General features: G+C 42.7%; 1 long non-coding RNA gene across 1 annotated transcript in view; it reads right to left on the reverse strand.

Annotated features, from left to right (window-relative positions):
- LOC129403680 (uncharacterized) overlaps nucleotides 1-22,637 on the reverse strand; it is an 81,057-nt gene that overhangs the window by 43,615 nt on the left and 14,805 nt on the right. Inside the window, exons 2-3 of the long non-coding RNA XR_008629377.1 lie at nucleotides 13,183-13,239; nucleotides 2,296-2,417 (exon numbers count right to left, since the gene is read on the reverse strand). This is a non-coding gene — a long non-coding RNA (uncharacterized LOC129403680). The remainder of the gene's footprint in view (nucleotides 1-2,295; nucleotides 2,418-13,182; nucleotides 13,240-22,637) is intronic.

Genomic DNA, 22,637 nt, shown 5'->3' on the forward strand with positions numbered 1-22,637 from the left:
AGAGATTGTGGGGGGAAAGGAACCCTTATCCATTACTAGTGCAAATGTAGACTGGTTCAGCATTTTCAGAATACAGTGGACACATCAAAAATGGACACTTCTCAAAAAAACTAGGTGTTGGCTTCCATATGACCCAGCAATGTCACTTCTTGGCATCTATTCCAAGGGCCCCAAAACTCTATTCAGAAAGATATTTTTCACTGCTACTATCATCATTGCATTATTATTCATAATAGTCCAAATCTGGAAATAATCCATGTCTGAGAACAGATTGACTAGAAAAAAAACAATCATCCATGTACATAATGGAATACTACTTGGGAAGAGGAGGAGGAGGAGGAGGAAGAAGAAAGAAGAAAAGAAGAAGAGGAGGAGGAGGAGGAGGAGGAAGAAGAAGAAGAAGAAGAAGAAGAAGAAGAAGAAGAAGAAGAAGAAGAAGAAGAAGAAGAAGAAGAAGAAGAAGAAGAAGAAGAAGAAGAAGAAGAAGAGGAGGAGGAGGAGGAGGAGGGAGGAGGAGGAGGAGGGAGGAGGAGGGAGGAGGAGAAAGAAGAAGAAGGAGGGGAGAAGAAGAAGGAGGAGGAGAAGAAAAAGAAAGAAGAAGAAAGAAAGAGAAAGAAAGAAAAAAAGAAAGAAAGAAAGAAAGAAAGAAAGAAAGAAAGAAAGAAAGAAAGAAAGAAAGAAAGAAAGAAAGAAAGAAAGAAAGAAAGAAAGAAAGAAAGAAAGAAGAAGAAATCATATGGTTTTTTGCTATGTGGATGGATCTGGAGAGTACCACACTGAGTGAAGGTGAAGTTAGAAGGCGAGGGATAGATGCAAAATGAATTCACAGTGGGGGATTAACAATAGAAATTGAGAAGTGGTCTTTGGCAGAAAACTGAAGAATGTTTGTTGGGGAGAATGTTGTGGGAGGAATTAGGAGGGGGCATTGTAGTGGAAATAGGAGGGAGAAGGTACTAGAACAGTAGTGGCAGTGGGCAACGGTGGAGAGAAGCAGACACTCTGGTGGAGGATGTGGTAGTGGAATGTTTTAATTACACAACCACATTATTAACAGTATTGTAGGGGCTAGAGAGATAGTACAATGAATAAGGCACTTGCCTTGCATCCAGTCAATCCAAATTCAATCCTTAGAACACCGTATTGTCCTCTGAATGATGCCAAGAATTGTCCCTGAGTGCAGATCCAGGAGTAATCCCTGAGCACTCCCAGGTGTGGTCCCCCCAAAAAAAAATTCAAAGAGCTTTGTAAACCATGGTGCTTAAACTTTTTAAAAAATCTGTAAAAAGTAATACATTTGCATTTGTCGTAATTGATAATTATTTATCACTTTTCTGCTCTCTTGTTGGTTTTCTACTTTCCTAGCTTGTTATCTCTCTCCTATACAAATGTTCATAAATGCTTCTTAACATGCATTGCATAATGGTCAAACTTCCACTCACCATTTAATACTATTAATTCAGAAACAAGCAGCATTCTTAGAATTGAATTTATTTTTTTCCTTTATTTTCCTTTCTCAATTTTGCATTCACTCAGCCAACTATTTTGTTGCTAATGCAAATATTAATGTTCTAGTGCATGGGAGTGTGTATGTTCTATTTTTAGCTTACAGATATTTAAATTATTGCAAACACACATGCATTTGGGAGTCTATAGATAACTATCCAGCCTCTTTCTCACTTCACCTGCATGGTAACACCTAGAATTTTCACTTTAAATTGTCAGCCCAGCACCACTGACTTAGCCCTCCTGAACAAAGGTGTGTAACCAGGGAGAAGGCTGGGAAGAAACTAACTAAGAAGTTCCTTCTACTCTCCAGAAATAGAAATTAGGTTAAATCATTTTTTTAAAAAAGAAAGTTTCCTTCGCCTGCACAGCTGGGTTTGTTAACTGACAATGTCACCACCCTAGCAATAGGTGTGACCTCTTTTCAAGATGAGTGCAAAGAAGGAACTGTTAGAGAGACTGCTCCACACTCAGCCCCCCCTTAAGCCCCCCAAAACTCCTAGCTAAACCCAATATCTACTATTGAACACCAGATGTCAATTTAATACAAGAAGACTGTGTCAATAATGAATAAACATCACACACATAACACTCCATGTTCAAACAGACAAAATATGAACCCCAGTCAAACCACAAAAGCATCAAATAGCTTAGTTGATCGAAATTTGGCTGTGTTTCCATTGATCAGTGATCAATTTCAGCCTCTCTCTGTTTCCCTGGCTTCACAGAAAAGAATGGATAAGAAAATATATTAGAGGGCCAGAGAGATAGTACAGTGGGTAGGATGCTTACATTGCACAGGTTCTCCAAGCAGCTTGGGTTCCATCTCTGTTTTCCTGTATGGTCTCTGAGCCTGCCAGGAGTAATCCTTGAGCACAGCCCCAAAGCAAGCTCTTATCACTGCAGGATGTGGCCTAAAACAAATAAACAAATAACAACAAAATTAGAGAACTACCTGTGCAGTTCTAATAAATGCCTGACAATGTTTGGCCCAGAGCACAGCTGTGTTCCTGGGATCTTGTCCTGAGTCTCCTCACACAGGCCCAAACCCCTAAATTGTTTTTGCCTCTCACTTAGCGGGGTGCTTCCTGCATGGGAATGCCTGTGGTAGGTATTCTCCCCATGGTCACAAGTGTTAAACTCATGTGCTTAAGATGTGCTTCTTGGAGGGGTGGGTGGTCTGAGACCTGGAGAAGATGGGGGCATGGCCTTGGTTTGACCATAGTCAGAGAGCCAAAGTTATCAAAGAATCCTTGAATTAAGCTTAATTCACAAAATGAACCTGTGAAGTGTGTGACCAGGGCAGAGATGAAGTAGGGCTACACTCCTGTGTCCTCCTCAGGAGTTCATGTTCTCTTGGAGCACATAATCAGGTTCTCCAAGCAGCTACCTGACAGCACTAGAGGGTCCTCCTATTGTGAGGAAGTCCTATGATACCCCCCTTTAGAGAAGAGAAGACCACCCAATGGCAATATTATTCCTGCTCTTTCCTTCAGTCAAAAAAATGCCAGATTGATCCTCCAAGCAGGTTAAGTTCCAAATAAAATCAGGTGGTGGTCTGCCCTGTTGTGGTCAAGGCATGGGGTGGGTTTATTTTAAGACTCTAAAGCCTTTTCTCAGACCTGGAAGAGGCTAATGGGGATGAAGACAATGACTTCAGGGTGATATTTTGTCATGGTCAGATGACCTTCTGTCCCTCAGAACTCACCACCTTCCCTGACTCCTTCCCACACACTGTAACTCTCTGATAAGCAGCTAGACTGGGCCTTGACTGTAAGATCTGGATTTCAAGCAAAAGAGACTAACTTAATCCGTCTGTGTCCCTATTGAAAACTGTCAAAGAAGTATTTAGTATAGTACTCCTCACATCAAAGAAATTAAATGGACTGAGCAAAATAATAGTCTGACTTTTTGTCAAAATAATAAGGCTCTCTCTCTCTCGCACACACACACACAGACACGTGTGCTCACGAACTCCTATTCTCTCAGACTTGTGGAAATGGAAACAGGAAATCCATCTTCTTCTCCATAACATCTGGCAAATCACAGCTACACTGCACTCTGTTTTCACTTAGCTGCTGACTGTCTTTTAGAAGTTAAATGTGTGGTTCATCACTGAGACTATAAAGTCACATCCCACAACCAGAATAAGGGATTACAAAATTTCTACTAGGTAAGAAGGGAGATGAGTGGCGCTAATCATCCTGTGCTTTCAACCTGGACTGTTTAGTCCTTCTCTTATATCATTCACCCATGTCCCCTATGTGGAGCTTTCCCTGGCCTTTCCAGGTAGATATTACCATGTGATTCAACTGTGTCTGTGCTCAGATAGTGACAAGCTCATATAGATAGCAGTCGTCTTTTTGCCTACATTACCACTTATGGCTTGCTTTAGTTTCAAGTAGCAGCGTCCTTAAATAATTATAGCCTAAATGAAACAGAAATTTGTTTAGCCTACACACAAAATCCTAGGGCTAGAAGGACATTCAAGAGTCATATGGAATCCCAGCTATTCTGTAAATGACTTTATTTACCCCTAGAGTATGGTGTTTCTGTTATTGGTACAAGATGATAGTTAAACCTCAGCTATTATATCACTTCCAATGCTGCATAATGAAGCTGGCAAGGATGAGGGCAAGAATGGGGGGAAGGGAGGAATTTGGCCATGTAGGCTGATCATTTTATGGAGAATTTTTGGGAACAGCTACGGGAAATTTTCACTTCAATTACTTTGACCGAAAGTTAGTCATGAAATAATAAAACTTAGAGCAGAAATCAACAAGCTGAATTCCTCACCACCAGCCCACCCCCCCCCCAAAAAAAAAGAATTCCAAACATCATGAAACCAAGAGCTGGTTCTTTGAAAAAGTAAAAGATTGATAAACTACTAGCTAGACTCACAGAGAAAGAAAGAGAACCCTAATAAACCAAATCAGAAATGAAAATGGGTACGTCACAACAGAAACCAAAGAAATTCAAAAGATCATCAGAGTTACTTTGAAAGTCTGTATGCCACAAAACAAGAGAACCTAGAATAAATGGATAAATTCCTGGATTCCTATAACCTCCCAAGACTGAACCAAGATGATATGGCAAACCTGATTAGGCCTATCAGTATCAAGGAAATTGAAATAGTAATCAAAAGCTTTCCCAAAAACAAAATCCCAGGTCCAGATGAATTCACTAGTGAATTCTTCCAAATGTTTAAAGAGGACCTATTGCCAATCCTTTTCCAGCTTTTCCAGGAAATTGAAGAAACAGAAACACTCCCAGTTTTTATGAGGCACATATTGTCATAATACCATAAGCAGACACCACATAAAGGAAAATTACAGGCTGGCATCCCTGATGAACATGGATGCAAAAATCCTCAACAAAATATAGCAAATATAATTCAATGACTCAGCAAAAAGGTCACACACCATGGTCAAGTGGGATTCATCCCAGGGATGCAAGGATGGCTTAACATCCACAAGTCAAGCAACATAATTCATAATAACAATAAAAGAAAAGATTAAAACCATATAATCATATCAATAGATGCAGAGAAAGCATTTGACAAGATTCAGCACCCATTTATGATGAAAAGTCTGACCAAAATGTGAATTGAAGGAACTTTCCTCAATATACTCAAAGCCATGTACCACAAGCCCATGACAAGTATTATTCTCAATGGGGAAAAGTTAAAAACCTTCCCTCTAAGATCAGGAACAAGAGAAGGATGCTCACTCTCACCACTTCTCTTCAACATAATACTGGAGTACTTGCCATAGCAGTTAGGCAAGAAAAAGATATTAAGGGTGTCCAGATAGAAAAGAAAGAAGTTAACCTCTCATTATTTGCAGATAACATAATACTATACTTGGAGAACCCCAAAGCCTCTACCAAAAAGCTCCTAGAAACAATAGATTTGTATAGTAAAGTGGCAGGTTACAAAATCAATATTCATAAGTCCATGGCTTTCCTATAATGCAAATAATAAGAGAGAAGAAAATGATATGAAAAAAAGTAATCCCATTCACAATCATGCCTCACAAAATCAAGTACCTTGGAATCAGCTTAACTAAGGAGGTAAAGGACCCTTACAAAGAAAATTACAAAACGCTACTTCAAGAAATAAAAGAGGACACAAGGAAATGGAAACACATTCCCTGCTCATGGATTGGGAGAATTAAAGTTGTCAAAATACAATACTCCCCAAGGCATTATACACATTCAATGTGATTCCTATAAGGATACCCAGGACATTCTTCAAAGAAATTGATCAAACACTCCTGACATTCATATGGAACAATAAGCCCCCACGAATAGCTAAAGCAATTCTTGGGGAAAAAAGACATCACATTCCCAACCTCAAACTCTACTACAAAACAGTAATTGACTTCATGTTTTCTGACAGCTACATAGTATTCCATTGTGTAGATGTACCAGAGTTTCTTTAACCAGTCATCTGTTTTGGGGCACTCTGGTTTTTTCCAGATTCTGGCTATTGTAAACAGTGCTGCAATGAACATAGAAATACATATGCCATCTCTACTATACCGTTTTGCCTCTCCGGGATATATTCCCAGGAGTGGAAATACTAAATTACAGAAACCCAAAACTGAGAGGCCTATAAGTGTGGTCACTCAACCTCATACCTCTTCATCCTCAGCAATGGAAAACAAATTATCTAATGCTTCCTTTTCAGCAGGTCTGACTTTAGGGGAGAGACTCTCCAAACAATAATAGTGAGTTTTGTTGAAATATTGTATGCAATCAAAGTGAAAGTAAAGTGAAATTTATTAGTTTCACAGGCGGGGGGGGGCTTAGGGTGGGGGGGCTAGGGGCGTGGGGGGGGTTAGGGGTGTGAGGGGGTGGGGTGGAGCTATACTGGGATTCTTGGTGGCGGAATATGAGCACTGGTGAAGGGATGGGTATTCGAGCATTGTATAACTGAGATTTAAACCTGAAAACTTTGTAACTTTCCACATGGTGACTCAATAAAAAATTTAAAAAAAAACAGTAATTGAAACAGCATGGTATTGGAACAAAGACAGATCTGCAGACCAATGGAATAGGGTTGAATATCTTTACACACATCCCCAAATATATCATTATCTAATCTTTAGTAAGAGAGCAAGAAATGTGAGGTGGATCAAGGAGAGGCTCTTTAACAAATGGTGCTGGCAAAACTTGATAGCTACATGCAAAAAAATGGGTTCGGACCTCTACCTAACACCATGCAAAAAAGTCAGATCCAAATGGATTAAAGACCTCAACATCAGACCGGAATCCATAAGGTACATTGAAGAAAAGGTTGGCAAAACCCTCATGACATTAAAGCTAAAGGTATCTTCAAAGACAAAACGCCCCTAACCAACCGAGTGGAAACAGAGATAAACAAATAGGACTACCTTAAACTAAGAAGCTTCTGCACCTCAAGAGTAACAGTGACCAGGGGGCTAGAGTGATAGCACGGCAGGTAGGGCGTTTGCCTTGCATGCAGTCAACCCGGGTTCGATTCCCAGCATCCCATATGGTCCCCTGAGCACTGCCAGGAGTGATTCCTGAGTTCATGAGCCAGGAGTAACCCCTGTGCAATGCCAGGTGTGACCCAAAAAGCCAAAAAAAAATAGTAACAGTGACCATAATCCAAAGACAGTTTACAGATCGGAAAAGGATATTCACCCAATACCCTTCTGATAAGCGGTTAATATCAAGGACATACAAGGCACTGATTGAACTCTACAAGAAGAAAACATCCAATCCCATCAGAAAATGGGGCGATGAAATTAACAGAAAATTTCTCAAAGAAGAGATCCAAATGGCCAAAAGGCACACAAAAAATGCTCTTCATCACGAATCATCTGGGCTATGCATATCAAAACAACAATGAGATTATCATCTCACACCACAGAGACTGGCACACATCCAAATAAAAGCAACCAGTGTTGGCATGGATGTGGGAAGAAAGGGATTCTCCTGTTGGTGGGAGTGCCGACTGGTCCAGTCATTTTGGAATACAATATCACATTTCCAAAAAACTAGAAATTGAGCTCTCATTTGACTTAGCAATACCATTCCTGGGAATATATCCTGGGGTCCCAAGAACACACAGCAGAAACACCACCTGCACTCCTATGTTCATTGCAGCACTATTCTTCATGGATATGGATAAAAAAAAAAAAACTATGGCACATGTACACAGTGGAATATTATGCAGCTGTCAGGAAAAATGAAGTCATAGAATTTGCCTATACATGGATGGACATGTAGAATATCATGCTAAGTTAGATGAGTCAGGAAAGGGACAGGTATAGAATGACTGCATTCATTTGTGATATATATATATATATATATATATATACGTATGTCTTCAATATATATATGAAGACTAATATCCATGGCCAGGGAAAACAGGAGTTAGGAGGACTGTTCAATGGTTGGAACTAACCATAAATGTCAGGGATTGGATAGATAAGAGACCAGTATAACAATAATAGCTGGACAAGATCAGAAAGTTAAAAATTAGGTAAAGGATATTCTTGATAACCTTTTAGTACCAATATTGCAAACCACAATGCCCAAAGAGAGAGAGAGAGAGAGAGAGAGAGAGAGAGAGAAGAAAAGCGCCTGCCAAGAGTCAGGTGGGGGAGGGGTGATAGGAGGGAACCTGGGGACGATGGTGCTGGGAAATGTACACTGGTGGAGGGATGAGTATTGGAATACTGTATGACTAAACTCCAATCATGAATAGCTTTGGAAACTAACAAACCAAAAGTCATATGACCATGCCTAACCCTCCAGAAATACTGGTGTACCTTCAGCCTGATCTTTATCATCAAGAAGTCAGATTGTGTTTTTTGCTCTCAATTTATTTAATTTACTTGAGGTGAGGAAACACTATACTCAATACTTCTTTGGGAGTTTTTGGCAGGAAGAGAGATGAACTGGTTTAATCTTGGTTTTGTTCCGGCTGGTATTGAGCCTAACTAAAATCATCAACTAGTATAGAAGAAGAGATCAAGGGTTATGAGGTCCACCATCAACCTGGCCATATCCACCTACATACCCCGCCCTCTCTTATTCTGGCTACAGGATTCAGGTTTTGTGGGGCACTACTCTTCTTTCTTTGGACACAGTCTTGGTGTGCAATCTGCCAAAAAGCCCTGTTAAGGCCCAGGGATATACCCATGATCCAAATTAAATGCGGGGCCTGAGAAATGGTATAGTAGCAGGGCATTTGCCTTGCACACAGCCCACCCAGTCCCACCCTGGCATCCACATATGGTCCCCAAGTATTTCCAGGAGTTATCCTTGAGCACAGAGCCAAGAGTAATGGGTTTTGACCGAAAAAACAAACAAAAAGCTAAACCAATGAGATCTCTTCTAAGATAATGTCACCAAATGACAGTTATATCCAACACAGAAAATGACTCAAATATTTTATTCTCAATACTATAGTTAAAAAAAAACTATCTGTTTTCTACTGTTACTGATCCATGAAACCACTTACTTGCCTGAACTTTCCAAAGCTTGGTGTTGAATTTTAACCTTTAATTTAGTGATCTGCCCCCATATCCTTTCAGTTAACATCTTTCTTCTTGCTTGACTGCCCAAAGTTCGTTTTTGTGGCTGGCAACTAGAAAACCCTGATTGATAGTTCTGTTATATCATTTATTATACTGTTCACACATCTGTATGTTTAACCGAACAAACTCTCTAAAGTAGAGAGCACATCCGTTCATTTCTGTGCAGCTGCCCCAAAGATCAACTCTGTCCCATTAGGAACCTAGAAAATGTTAGGTGAATCAGTGAATGAAAGATTTTAGGTGATTCAATGGACATATTACATGAACTTTAGAAAGCCACCAACTTCTCTGCCTCATTATCCTCAGCGGAACTCAAAATCAGCAAGCATTAGGTCATGATAGAGGGGGAAATGATTCAGTGATACCTGACCTCCCACCTCTCTCTCTCATCACTGCCAGAACAGAAGGAGCTCAACGAGTTTTTCCGGAGAGGAGGCTCCACTATGAAAGTCATAACCTCCATTGATTCTGCATTCACTTCACAAGAAAGTTTTTCTTAAAAGTATCATGTCAAGGTGTTAAACTCATACTCTCTTCAATTTCCTGTGACTTTATTTTACTCCAACTGGACTCATTTTCATCACATTTACCTTTAATGACTCATCCCCACCTGGGACTCATGGCCACGGGAACACTGTCTTTGCAAAGCCTGTAGGAACTCCGTGGGCAGCTGTGTGAGGACTGTAGAATCCACAGCCATACTGAAGTTCACCAAAGCCAGAGCTCAAGACACAACCTTCACCACTATGGTCACCCCCTGCCCCAACTCTCTCTCCCAGGAAATTTCTGCTGTGGCTGAGAGATGCAGCCATCACTCTGGGCTGCTCACAGGAACAGAGAATATATAAAGGGTGAGAGTTGGGTCTGTCTTCTTAGAGGAAGAGGAGGTTACTGGGAGAAATAGCATGCCAAGTTCCACAGTGCAGAGACAGAAAATCTGGGCTCCTGAGTGAACCTGTTTTAGAGTTTGTTCTGCAATGGATCTGTGGACCCCTGAACCAAATACCCTCTTTTTCCCTGAGTTGTTCTGACTTGTAGACTAGCTACCAAACACTAATGGACAATTACTCTATGTCAGGCCTTGCCCTCCTCCTAGGAGACTCTTATCTCAACTTTCTCACTGGTCTCCTAGCTCCCATTCTATGCTGGCACCACCCCCAGTGATCTCTCACCTTTCACCACCCCCTGGCCTCAGAAGCTAGTGCCCAGGTGTGCAGTACAGTCAGCCCAGACCGCAGAAGGTTGCTTCCCTAGACAAGGCATGCTTGTGAGCTGGCCCAAGGCTGGTGTCTGGGCACTAAGACAGAACGGTCCTTCCTGAGATGACAAGAGAAGTTGCACTGCTTAAGCTCATATGCCAACAAAGTGGTGCCTCCTAAGTAATTTATTTGATTTCAGAAACTCAGAATATTGCTTTTTTTGAGAGCTTACTTTTGACTCTGTAGTCAGGAATCACTCCTGGCAGGCTTGGGGACCATATGGGGTGCCAGGATCGAACCCAAGTTGGCAGTGTGCAAGACAAACACCTTCCGCACTATACCAACACTCCAGCCCTAAGGGACTCAGAATTTAGGGGCATTCAACTTTATACTGCAGTTCTCTACTTTTATTGTTGTTAGCAACATGAACTATGCAGCTATCCCTAGCTCTCCAGGACTCCCTGAAAGCAAAGACATGAGGCTTTTCTCAACTTGCCTCCCAGACCCCACATTGGGTAATAGTAATGCCACACCAACCACCAAGGCCTCCGCTAAGTTCTTCCTCCCACAGGAGTCCCTGCAGAGAGGTTTGAGGCCTTTGTTCTTAGGGTAACCCTCAACTGTCTTCGCCTTCAGGAAACTTGCAGAAATAAATCTACTGGCCAAAAGAGTAGCTTTAGTGTGGTCCACTGCAGCCAAGAACCAGCTTCAGAGTCCTGCCACCCCAGAACACTCCAGGTTTCCTTTGGCTGAAGCCTTTTGACATTTTCAATGGTTAAAATAAATTTGATTTGCAGAAGCCATGAAGGAGCAGGGGTGATGTGATTTCCAAAATGCACTGTGTTATTGGATATGATAAAAAACTGAATGAGTCAGTAAATGTAGCAGTTTAGTAACTGCTTAAAAAAATCAATACCAGGCAGTCTAGTGGAAGAGAAGGTTATAATGGATGGTGGAGAGAAGGGAAGATCCAGGCCTAAACCGAGGCACACACAGCCCGCATGATTCCATGGCCCCTCATTCCTTTACGGACACTTGTAGACACCTAAATCCATTCCTTACACCCCATGTTCACAAGACCATAAGGTGGCATAGAGAGAGAGACACAGAAAAGCACAGACATGTACATACAACCTACAGGCAGCTCTTACCCAGGCTGTGTCCACCACCAATAATACTAATAATCACTGTCTTTTAATAAACAGTGGGCCTGTGCCAGACAACACAAGCCTATCTTTTATTAATGTTATTACACTTTTACAGCTTTAAGGAGATTTAACTTTTATTTCTTTTCTTGATGTGATAAAATTTTTATTAAAAGAAATAATTTTCCCATAATTATTTTGATACAATTTTTCACTGTTTCCACTATTGACTACAAAGCCATAGGGTAATATTTGCTATGATACACATGTGTAGTTTGGGAGATACTAGGCAACATGGTTTACAATGTTGTCAATGGCAGAGTCTCATGAATACAACATTCCAGCAACACACCCATAGTGTTTGCATCCCTCCACCATTGTCTCATGTCTCCTCCCAGCATCTTAAAAACACCATCTCCTACTGAGGTAAGCTTCCTACTGAAAATCAATTCTCCATATGTGTTGCCTTCGGACATTTGTTATTCTCCTACTATATTTCTTTGTATCCACAGATGAAAGAGACCATTCTGCATCTGTCCCTCTCTTTCTAGCTTCACTCAGCATGATTTTCTCCAGATCCATACACATAGCAACAAATTTTGTGATTTCTTCTTTTCTTATCACTGAGTAGTATACATTGTGTATAATATGTACCATTGTTTCTTGACCCAGCCATCTGTTGTTGGACACTTGGGTGGTTTCCAAATTTTATCTTCTGTGAATAGTGCTACATTGATTATAGCAGTGCATATATCTTTCTAAGTAGAGTTTTGGGGTAGATGCCAAGAGGTGGAATTGGTGGATCATATAGAAGTTCAATTACTAGTTTTATGTAAGTGTCCATATTGTTTTACAAAAGGACTGGACCCGTCTACATTCCCACCAGCTAGAAATGAGGGTTCCCACATCCACGCCAACATTGGTTGGTTCTGTTCTTTGTTATACATACCAATCTCACTAAATATAACATCTCATTGTTGCTTTGATTTACATTTACTGGTAAGTGATTCGGCCCCTTTCCTTCCAATTTGTTGTTTACATGATAATAGGTGGTCACACACTCTTGTGATACATGGGATGCCAAACTGCAGAGTCAGGGGGCAAAGCTAGTATTGTAAGTAAGGAACTTGCCTGTCTTGCATATAATTGACCCAGGTTCAATCCCCAGAACTAAACATGGTCCCCTAAATCCCTCCAGAAGTGATCCCTTAGTACAGTCAGATATGGCTTTAAGACCAAAATTAAATAATTTTTTTAAAATCCAAATTACAGAGTCTCTGAGATGGTGGGGATTCAAGAGATCAAGCTCACAACCTCACACTTGTGAGGCTGACATTCTACCTCTGAGCTATCCTGGAACTTCTAGAATTTTATACAAATGGAGTCACATACAATTCTCTCTCTGTATCTCTCTGTCTCTGTCTCTCTGTCTCTGTCTCTATCTGTCTCTGTCTCTATCTGCCTCTCTCTCTCTTTTTCTCTCTCTTTGGGGCTATACCTGGATGTGTTCAGGGCTTATTCCTGGTGTTGCTCATAAGACTGGATAAGGTTCCAGAGATTGGGTTTCTTGCAAGCAAGACAAGCTCCTTGAATCTTGAGCACTGTATTATCTTCCTAGCCCAAAACGTTCTCTATTTTGTCATAGAAATAAAGTTTATTATGGCCTTACTGGACAGCCTTGGCCCTAAGAGGAGACAGACATGAACATACTCCTGCTTGTACTGTGGACATTGTCAGTACAAGAATCATATGTCCTCTTACCTCCAGCACAGGGACACCTGTAACTAGTTTTCAGCAAAGCAACATAGTCTCTTGCTCCTGCAAAAGCCAACAGAACAAGGGTTTATTCTCTAAAGCTTCACTCATTCAATACTCTTTTTGCAATGCTGACCCAAGAAGGAAAACCTCAGTCATTGTCAGGTGATTAGAGATTCACCCTCAAAGGAAAGAATGGAGAAAAAGCAAGAAGATGGGAGAAGAGGTTGGATGAATGTGTGAGAAAGAGGCAGAGATCAAGGACTACACTGAGTAAAAGGAGGTCATTAGGTGAACAGAGAGGTGGGGTTTGCCTTTCAGAGTGACAGTAAAGATGATTGCCAGTTACAGGAGGGTAAGGGAAGTAGTAGGGGGAGACCCAGCAGCCTTCCTTGGCGTAAGGCAGAGCCTAGCGCTGGCCATCAGCTTTCATGGAGCTCAGAGTCCAGCTCACACCTCTAGTCTGGGAACCCCTGAGTGTCAACCTGGAATCATTCTGGAGTTTAAAACAATTCTGAGTCTGGAGTCTGACTCCCAAAACTTTATTTAGTATTTTTGTTGGGGTTATCACTCAGGAAGGAGTCATTGGACAAATCAGTGTTTAAAAGTTCCCCAAGTAGCTTTATACACTTCAGCCCAGTTTGAACACTACTGTCATCCATCAATTACCTCCGATCTTCAGGCATATACTTCCCTGAGTTACCTAGGATAATAAGAAAGCCCAGAGTGGTGTCTGGAAACATAGCTGGATAGGGCCCTTCTCTCTGAACTCCCTGAAAATGACCTAACAGGCATTTCACAAGATAACCCCTGCTGACTAGAAATCAATTTATTGTTAGAGGAGGACCAGGACCTTCATCAGAAGTAAATTCCATTGTCATGGAATTAACTGAAAATTGGTAGAAGTAGCAGTTACTGCTCAGTGATAATGACTTTCTTATCAATATCAGATATATTTAAAGCAGGATTTAGTGGTAATTCAATATCAGGATAATTAGAGATCAATTAGACACATGAAATATTATTTACATTGGCTGTTGGGTTTTGAATTGCCAGAATTTCCACTGCCTCCTTCCATAGCCATAGCTATTTCTCATAAGCAGAAGCTTATCTAAGGTACTGACAGGTATTGGAGGGGATGAATTTTCGCTAAAAGCAGAGTGCATTAAGTTCATTTCAACTCTACACTGTGGTTGCAGAATCAGACTCCAGTCTAATGATTATTTCAACTGAGCCAAGTTATGAGGGACTGATGCAAAACCTCACTTTAATTACCCTTTACTTTTAATTCATGTTATAACTACCTTGATGCCCACACATACGAACCATAAAATTTGAATGACATTAGAACTTTCTTGCCTTGGAGTCCTTGTGTGGTGGGATGAGGTGCACTCTTGTCATCTCAACCCACCAGTACTTCAGTCACTTAACTTTTCACCTTTCGTAAGCACGTCATTGTAGGTGAGAATTTTGTGAGCAACATAGATCCATGCTTGGTTTCTGAACTCAATCCGCTGTTTCTGACTTTGAATCAGAAAAATTAATCTGCCTTCTTGGAAACTATGGGCACCCTTGTCTTGTTTCTTTTTACTTTGTGGTTACTATTTATGTATTTTGTTGGGATTTGCTTTTCCCCAATTTATTTTACTCAAAGAACTTCCTCTTCCTCTGTGCCCCTCTCCATCCCTATTCTATTGCTTTATGAAAAAAAAGGTGATTTTCCACCCCTTCAAGGTGATCAAAGTAGGGTTCCCTCTTAGTTAGGACCCCTGGCTGTTCTCCTCCTCCTGGTCTCCTATCCTCCTTCTTCTATCTCTACCTCTCTCTTGGTCTCTCCTTCTTTTTCTCAATCCCTCCCACTTTACCATTACTCCATTTCACTCTTCCTACTTCTCTTTTTCTCATTCCCTCTCTGTCTTTCTCCCTCTCTTTCCCTCTCTCTCTCCCCTCTTCCTCCTTACCCCTCTTTTCCTCTCACACTTCTCTTCCTTTCTCTTTTCCTCCCACCCTGCTTGCATTCTCTCCCTCCCTCCCTCCCTCCCTCCCTCTCATAGCCCTCTCCATCCTTCTTCACTTTCTCTCTCTTCTCACTGCCAGTTCCAGCTGTCACAGATTCATCTTGTCAGATTCATAGGCCTTTTCTTCTCTGGGCTGGCAGCACTATCTTGGGGACCTGTGCTAAGAGGACACCTCTCTGCTCCTACGGAAACCAAGTGCAGTGTAACCTTCTTCCAGACCTGACACCCACAATCAAATCAGCTTCAAATGACCAAAATCAAATGAACGATGACATGACACATTTTAAATTTTAAAAACAATCTGCAGATTGGTCACTGTCCAAATTTATTTCATAAGTTGTTTCTTGGGAAATTAGTTTGCTTCCCACCAAAGCATAGGCTGCCCATCTTGCTCTGGAGCGTGCACCAAGAGGCAGATGGCAAGAAGGGAGGTAGAAAAAGATGTTTATCTTTTCAGAATGTGCCCTGTCTCCATTAGGCTCACTCGGCTTCCCTTGGGTGCTGTGAACTGCATGTGTATACACACAGGTGTGCATGAAAATATATCTGATGCTCACACCTATGCCATTCGTCTCTCAGGTCGACCTGTGCCAGCCCATAATGCAAGCGTCAACAATTGCTCATGAGATATGCTCAGTATGGCACAGCTTCCCCAGAATGTGGACACTAGTGTCTGGCTTGAGAACACTGGTGACAGGGAAAAAAGTTGAAGTGCTGTCCCCAGGAGAAGGCCAAAGTGAAGGTTAGGCAGTATAGACCTCATCTACAAGAAATCTGTGCACCTTGGCCTGGAGGCAGGAAGTTGGGGGGGATGTGAGGGGTTAGCCTCACCTGAAGAAGATCAAACCCAAAGATGTATATTCATTATGAGCATTGGTGTAGTGACACCCTGGAAAGAGTGTAGATGCCTATATAGGTCTCCTAGGAACTTTCAGTTCCACAAGAAACTTTCAGTTCTGCAAAGAACTAGGCTTCTGCCAAGTAAAGGTCACCTCGTGTCTGAGGAGACAGGGACAGAGTAGTGAGGCAAGAAAAGGCTTCCTGAATTAAAAGGGAGCAAGTCACACCCAGGCGTTGTCTGATGGGGATGTTGATAGGAAGCCTCTGATTTCCTAAGGAGAGATGGAATAATTCCAAGGTTCCATCTACCTAGTCACCCTATTCTTAGGGTGTTTGCTATAATGAAGGAAGAGGTCCTGCTACCATTCATTTCCACTGAACATCTGTAAAACTTGCACATTTTTTAAAGGAATATGGGAAGCCTGGTGTATTTAATTTTTAAGTAGCAACATTGAGGCTTGAGAGAATTCTTATGGTAGGGCTCTATTCTGCATGTGGCTGACCTGAATCCGATTCACAGCATTCCTTATGGTCCCCTGAGTACCTTCAGGAGTAATTCCTTAGTGTAGAGTCTGGAAAAACTACTAAATATTTCCAGGTGTGGCCCCAAAACAAAGAAACAACAAAAAAAGAACACTTTTATAGTTGCCGCTGAGAAGCCTGTGTTCACCTTTAGAGAGTAAACATTCTTTATATAAGGAAATTGCCATGATGTGCCTTTTAGTTACACAAGTACTCTCTGGTTGTTCTTGGAGATACCATGAAATCGCCATTAACTTGAATACAAATCACGGCAGCCTAGAACATCAGGGTTCTGCTTGCCACTTCACTTGGGAAATGATAACCCCTGCCCAGTTTCTGGTGACTCAATGAGATTCTCTACCTCCTGCCCCATGTATAAGGGGCAGGCAGCAGGGAAGTTATGGACATTCTGAGAAAAAAACAAGAAAGATACTTTCTTATAAACTATGCTGCATCATGGTGGTCCCTGGGGAAAGCTGTTTTTTTTTTTCCTGAGTTGTTCTTTCCAAGAGAGAAAGACTGTTCTCAGAAAGAACTGCTGACTTACCAGCTCTACCTGTGGCTGCAGGAAAGCTCAAGAAAAGGACCCAGTGTCCTTGGAATCAAGCCTTGTGAGCTGAATTGACCCAAACTCTCTGCTCCAACATATCTGAGGCTTCTGTGAAGAGGGCAAGTATTCCACTGACGATCATGCTGAGAAATAGCCAGGCCCAGACTGGAGTGGGAGAACAGTGAGAACAGTGAGGGACCTCTCTCTCTCTGCTCTCTCTCTCTCTCTCTCTCTCTCTCTCTCTCTCTCTCTCTCTCTCCTATCTCTGTCTCTGTCTCTCTGAGTTGAGCTGAGCTGAGCTGACCTGGATCACACAGAGTTTTCAGGATATGACGCAGTCAGGGCCTGGTTAGGTGGGCAGGAAGGGCTCTGAATACCTGACATCTGAGTGCAGTCCACAGAGGGCAGATACCATTCTTTTCTGAAATATTCTCCTTTTCTTTGAACATGGAGCTTTTAGGTGACCCTGCCTATAAGCTGATGCTTCTTCTAGTTTAGCTATAGAAAAATATGAGGATCTAGTCTCTGTGTGTATATGGGATAACAAAAGAATGGCGTACAGGGACTAGTTGAGGGGTCCCTGATGAAAGGCAGCAATTTTTAACACAACAAAAGCCCACCGCCATCAGAGACAAGAAAGCAGATGGACAATTGGGACCTTGTGGCACTTGTGAACTGAGTCATGGGGTCTGCTAGACATAGACGGTACTGGCAAGTCGGAGTTTGCAGTTGACAGTAATTGCTTTGCTCGTTGTGGCCTGACTTTCTCTTACTTCTCCAGAGCCATGAAGTTAACTCTGAGACCAGACTCAGAGGCATACACTGATTTCCTTAGGCTCACCTAGGGAGTAAGCAGACATGAGTTTGTATTATGTGATTCAAATCCCAGCTCTTTCTGGTGGACCATAACTCCTTTTCCGTGGGCTAAGGTTAAGGTAGATCCAGACAATATCTACCACAGAAGATGGGGTGAAAGCAACACAATGAGAAACTGCAGGGGCCAGGGCACAAGGTGAGAGACAAGTTTTGAAAGGGACATTATGAGCACGGAGAGGGCAGAGGAGAGGTGTGGGTACTGTTCCTCCCTGGTCCAGGGCTCACTCCATCAGGGCTCCTTTCTCATGGCACCAAGTAAACATCAGTGTCCGTGTGGGACTGTGAACTGTGAAGGGTGGGAGTGGCCCCTGGGTTCTGGGCTTTCCCTCATCACAGAAAAGGGCCATCACACTAGGGGGTACAATAGGACACAAGCCCCAGAGCCCACAGGTTCTGGAGGGCAGGAAGAGGGGTCTGTGGCATGGGGAGTGTGTGTGTGTGTGTGGGAACGCCACTCCATCTAGGAAATTCTGCCATTTTAAGCTCCAGGGACTGGTGTTAGCCTGCAGAAGATGGGGGTCACCGGAGCAGGGGTTATGATGAAGAGGAAGTAGGTGACAGCTGCAGGGCCATGAGCTCGACCTGTGTCCATGGCCAACGGAGACCATCTAGCGAGGAGCTAACAGGACAGTAGTTGCTCCGGAGCTGTCCCACCCAGAGTGTCCCCAGGAGCCTGTAGGGAAGGCAAGCCGATATAAATCACAGCTAACCTGTACTGATCACTGGCTCCTTAAATCAAGAACCTGGCAGATTTTCTGGGCAAGAATCAATCTTCCTGTCCCCACAGTAAATACCATAATCCTTTTTCCAGGGTGGTTTAGAGAATGTAACTGCCACACTCATGATTTATTCGAAAATATTCTGCCAGGTTATGTGAATGAATGGGGCAGTCAGCGTGCTTTAAACGGGAGGTCAGAACGCTTTCAGGGGTGGCACAGGCTCCACTCCCGCCAGCTGCTGGCTTCCACACCTGCTCACAAATGAGTCACCTGAGGCTGGTCACCTGGACAAGGAGGTATTGGGCAACTGAGGATAAGCAAACTGCTCCTGGCTGGGCAATAGGAAACAGAGCAAGGTGGCCAAGATGGCCATAGTTGACTCATGCCCTCTGGTCTTCTTTCTATGGAAGTTAACTCTGGCTTTCTCTTTTTAATATCTTCTATACTTTTTTTTATTTTATCTCAACAGCTGCTCCTCCCAGACAGGAGTATAAAATGAGGCCCCAATAGCCATGCCACTGGACTCTGGGCCAGGCCGTTTTCACTCGGGCACCCCAAGAGGAGGGCAGATTAGAACCCTCCCCACTCCAAGGGACCCAGCCCTGGCAGCCGACCTCCACTACCCAACTGCCACCATGCTCCAGGCCACTTTCTGGACCGTGTAGCCACTTCACAGCTGCACGACACATTATAAGGCACTTCCTACCCATTTTTCATAATTGCCATACCATATTTGATGGACTTCAGACAGTAGGCAACAAATCATAGAGAGTAACATATATATGTATATATAGGTATATATGTATATATATCTTGGAGAACCCAGCAAGCTACCAAGAGTATCTTGCCCATATGGGCAGAGCATGGCAAGCTACCCATGGCATATTCCATATGCCAAAAACAGTCACAATAGGTCTCATTCCCCTGACCCTGAAAGAGCCTCCAATCATTTGGAAAGATGAGTAAGGAGATGCTGCTAAAATCTCAGGGCTAGGAGGAATAGAGACGTTACTGGTGCCCTCTTGAGTAAATTGACAAACAATGGGATGACAGTGACAGTGATGATTTTTTATTTTAGCAAAATTATTTTGTTTGTTTTGGGGGCTAGGTCTTACTTCTGGCTTTATGCTTAGGGATCACTTCTGGGGAGCTCAAGATATGTAGTGCCAGGGAGAGAGACCAAGTCAATAACATGCAAGGCAAGGCAAGTGCTTTACTGGCTATATTACCTCTCGGACCCCACTTCTATGATTTTTAAATTACTCTGCTAACACCAAAATACATTCCTTGTATGCATGATTCCAACAGTTCAGGAGTTTTTAGGAAAAAAATATAAAATCTTCCTTAGCCCCTTTCAGGCTGGAGTGATAGCACAGTGGGTAGTGCGTTTGCCTTGCATGCAGCCAACCCAGGTTCGATTCCCAGCATCCCATATGGATCCCCAAGCACCACCAGGAGCAATTCTTGAGTGCAGAACAGGAGTAACCCCTGTGCATTGCCGAGTGTGACCCAAAATACAAAAAAAAAAAATCTTCCTTAGCCCCTTTCCCTACCCCCTGACAGTCCTTTTTTCCTCCAGAGAAGGAAAACCTACCATTTTCCAGGGAAGTTCCCAGCACCACAAGCCTGAACAACTCCACATCCTCAGGCCTGAGCATCAAACCACCAGTACAGTTGGCCAAATATCAGAGTGACTCCTGGAACCCTTGAGCACTGTTTGGGAGGCCCCCCTTCCAAATAAATTACAACAGATTCCTTACAATTAAATACACCTTGATACATATGTTTTGAGTTTTCTTTTATGATGGAGTCTAGGTAGAATTTCCTGGTTAGTGTTTTGAAAGATTCTGTCAAATTGCCCTACAGACATACAAACACACGTGACTCAGATCAGATCTGCACTTTGACCCATGGATCCCTAATCTGTGCTTGGGAATCATGTGAACTTCTTCCAAGCACAGTCCACTCATTTCTTGTCCAGTTTTTGGTGAGGCTTTCCATTTTCTTATGGAATTAGGGAATTCAGTTTTTTGTCTTCAGATCATTTTGCAAGTATCTCATTTCACTTTGGTGTGTCTTCCTCAGTCTGATCCTTTGCAATTTTTTCAAGAATGCCAAATTGAATTACTTTTGATGATGGGGAAAATATTAGCATATGATTTTAATCATATGGGAAGGAAAGTTTTCCCCATAAGACAAGGCAAGTGCCTTACCAGCTATACTATCTCTTTAAAACTTCCCTTCCCATATGATTAGAATCATATACTGTTTTCCTGAATTTTCTTCCAATGTGTTTCTGTTTCCCACTCCTCACTCCAGCAACTCTCTGGCCTGGTGGCTTACATTCTCCACAGGTGAGCCTATCCACACATGACTGCGTGGGCAGCTCAGGACTCTTCACTTGTCTCCAGATATTTCTTGGGGATCCCCACGTGCAGACCACCAGTCAGCTTGACATCAAAAGGCCACAGATGGACCTTAATCTCATCCAAGTATCAAGTCACAGTCCCAAGCACTGCCAGGTGTAGCTCCGCAGGCCCCCAAGTGCTATAAGGTAGAACCCTGGTGGCTCCCTGAAATACCATCAAAATGATCCTGATGACCCCTGCACTCCCCACTACCTCCCCAGACAAGCAGGCGAAAGAAGTGCCACAATTGAACTAATCCAAACTTGCCTTCGGGATCTTTACTCCAAACCTTGACTTCCTTCCTAAAGAACTGCCGGGTTACACTGCTACACTCCCCTATCCCTCTCACTCAGTGTCCACCCCCTGCCAAGCACTGATGGAGGTCCCATACCCCAACTCCTTAAGCCCTGTAGACTGCTTTTTCTGTCCTCACCACTCCCACTGAAACAATTTCATTCCTTACTAGGGCTTCTACGTGAGATATCCCCATCCCACTTCCTGTTTTTGGTTATTGGGCCACCCCCAGTGGTGCTTGGGGATTACTCCTGACTCAGTGCTTATTTCAAGCAGCACTCTGGTGACTATGCAGACCAAGGATTCTTCTGCATGGGAAGTATGTGTCCAGCCTCTTGAACTCTCTCCCAGTCCTGCATTAGCCTTTAATTCAGCTCCACTCTGACTTGTTCTAATCCTTTTGCAGACATCAGTAGGTGGACCTCTTGAAGGCACATATTGATCATGTCTCCTCCTCTCAAAACTATTAGAAGTAAAAACAAAATCCTTGATACAATGAGAGCAGCAGGGTGCAGCCCTGCCTACATGTCTGGACTCAATCTTATTCTCTGTACACCAGTTATGCCCATTCTTTTCTCTTCCTTCAATCACAGGTCATTTGCACATGCTGATTTCTCTATTTGTTATGCCCCTTCTTCTTCCACATCTGCTTTCCACTTTCCTTTTCAGTTTCAGTGTCCTTGCTTTTCTCAATTCAAATCTCACCTCCATGACTCCCCAGAAGAATCTAGGCACTGAAAAAATATTTTTTCATAGCATTAAGCAAGAATATTTCCTAATACTTATCCAATGGTTCAGCTTCTTTGGTGCACATCTGTCTCCCCCAGGGCAGGAGCTAGATATTAGACTCAGCACAATAAATGTGCTCAGTAAACCTTTGTTAAGTGGATTATTCACTAGAGGTCTCCAGTGCCCCTGCCTGCTGTCTGGACACCAGCAGCAAGGCAAGTCCAGGAATTCCCCTTCCTCAGTGTTGCAGCAAAGGGAAGAAGACTCATCTTTCTTTGCTAAGAGCCAGGCAGTTCTCAGATGCATCTCTCAGGGACACTGAGGAGACAGTGAGGAGGAAAAGAATGCATGGGAAGAGGCAGGATGGTTGGTTTCTTCAGAGAAATGTTGGAACAGAGTAATGCAGCTTTGGGATTCAGCTCATCTCCCATGCCAGGAGGAAATCAGCAGAGGAAATTGTGAGTGCATAGCTGTCAGAGCAGATAAGGAAGGAAGAAAGCAGCTG

This window comes from Sorex araneus, chromosome 3 (genome assembly GCF_027595985.1).
Source record: "Sorex araneus isolate mSorAra2 chromosome 3, mSorAra2.pri, whole genome shotgun sequence".
Lineage (NCBI taxonomy): Eukaryota > Metazoa > Chordata > Mammalia > Eulipotyphla > Soricidae > Sorex > Sorex araneus.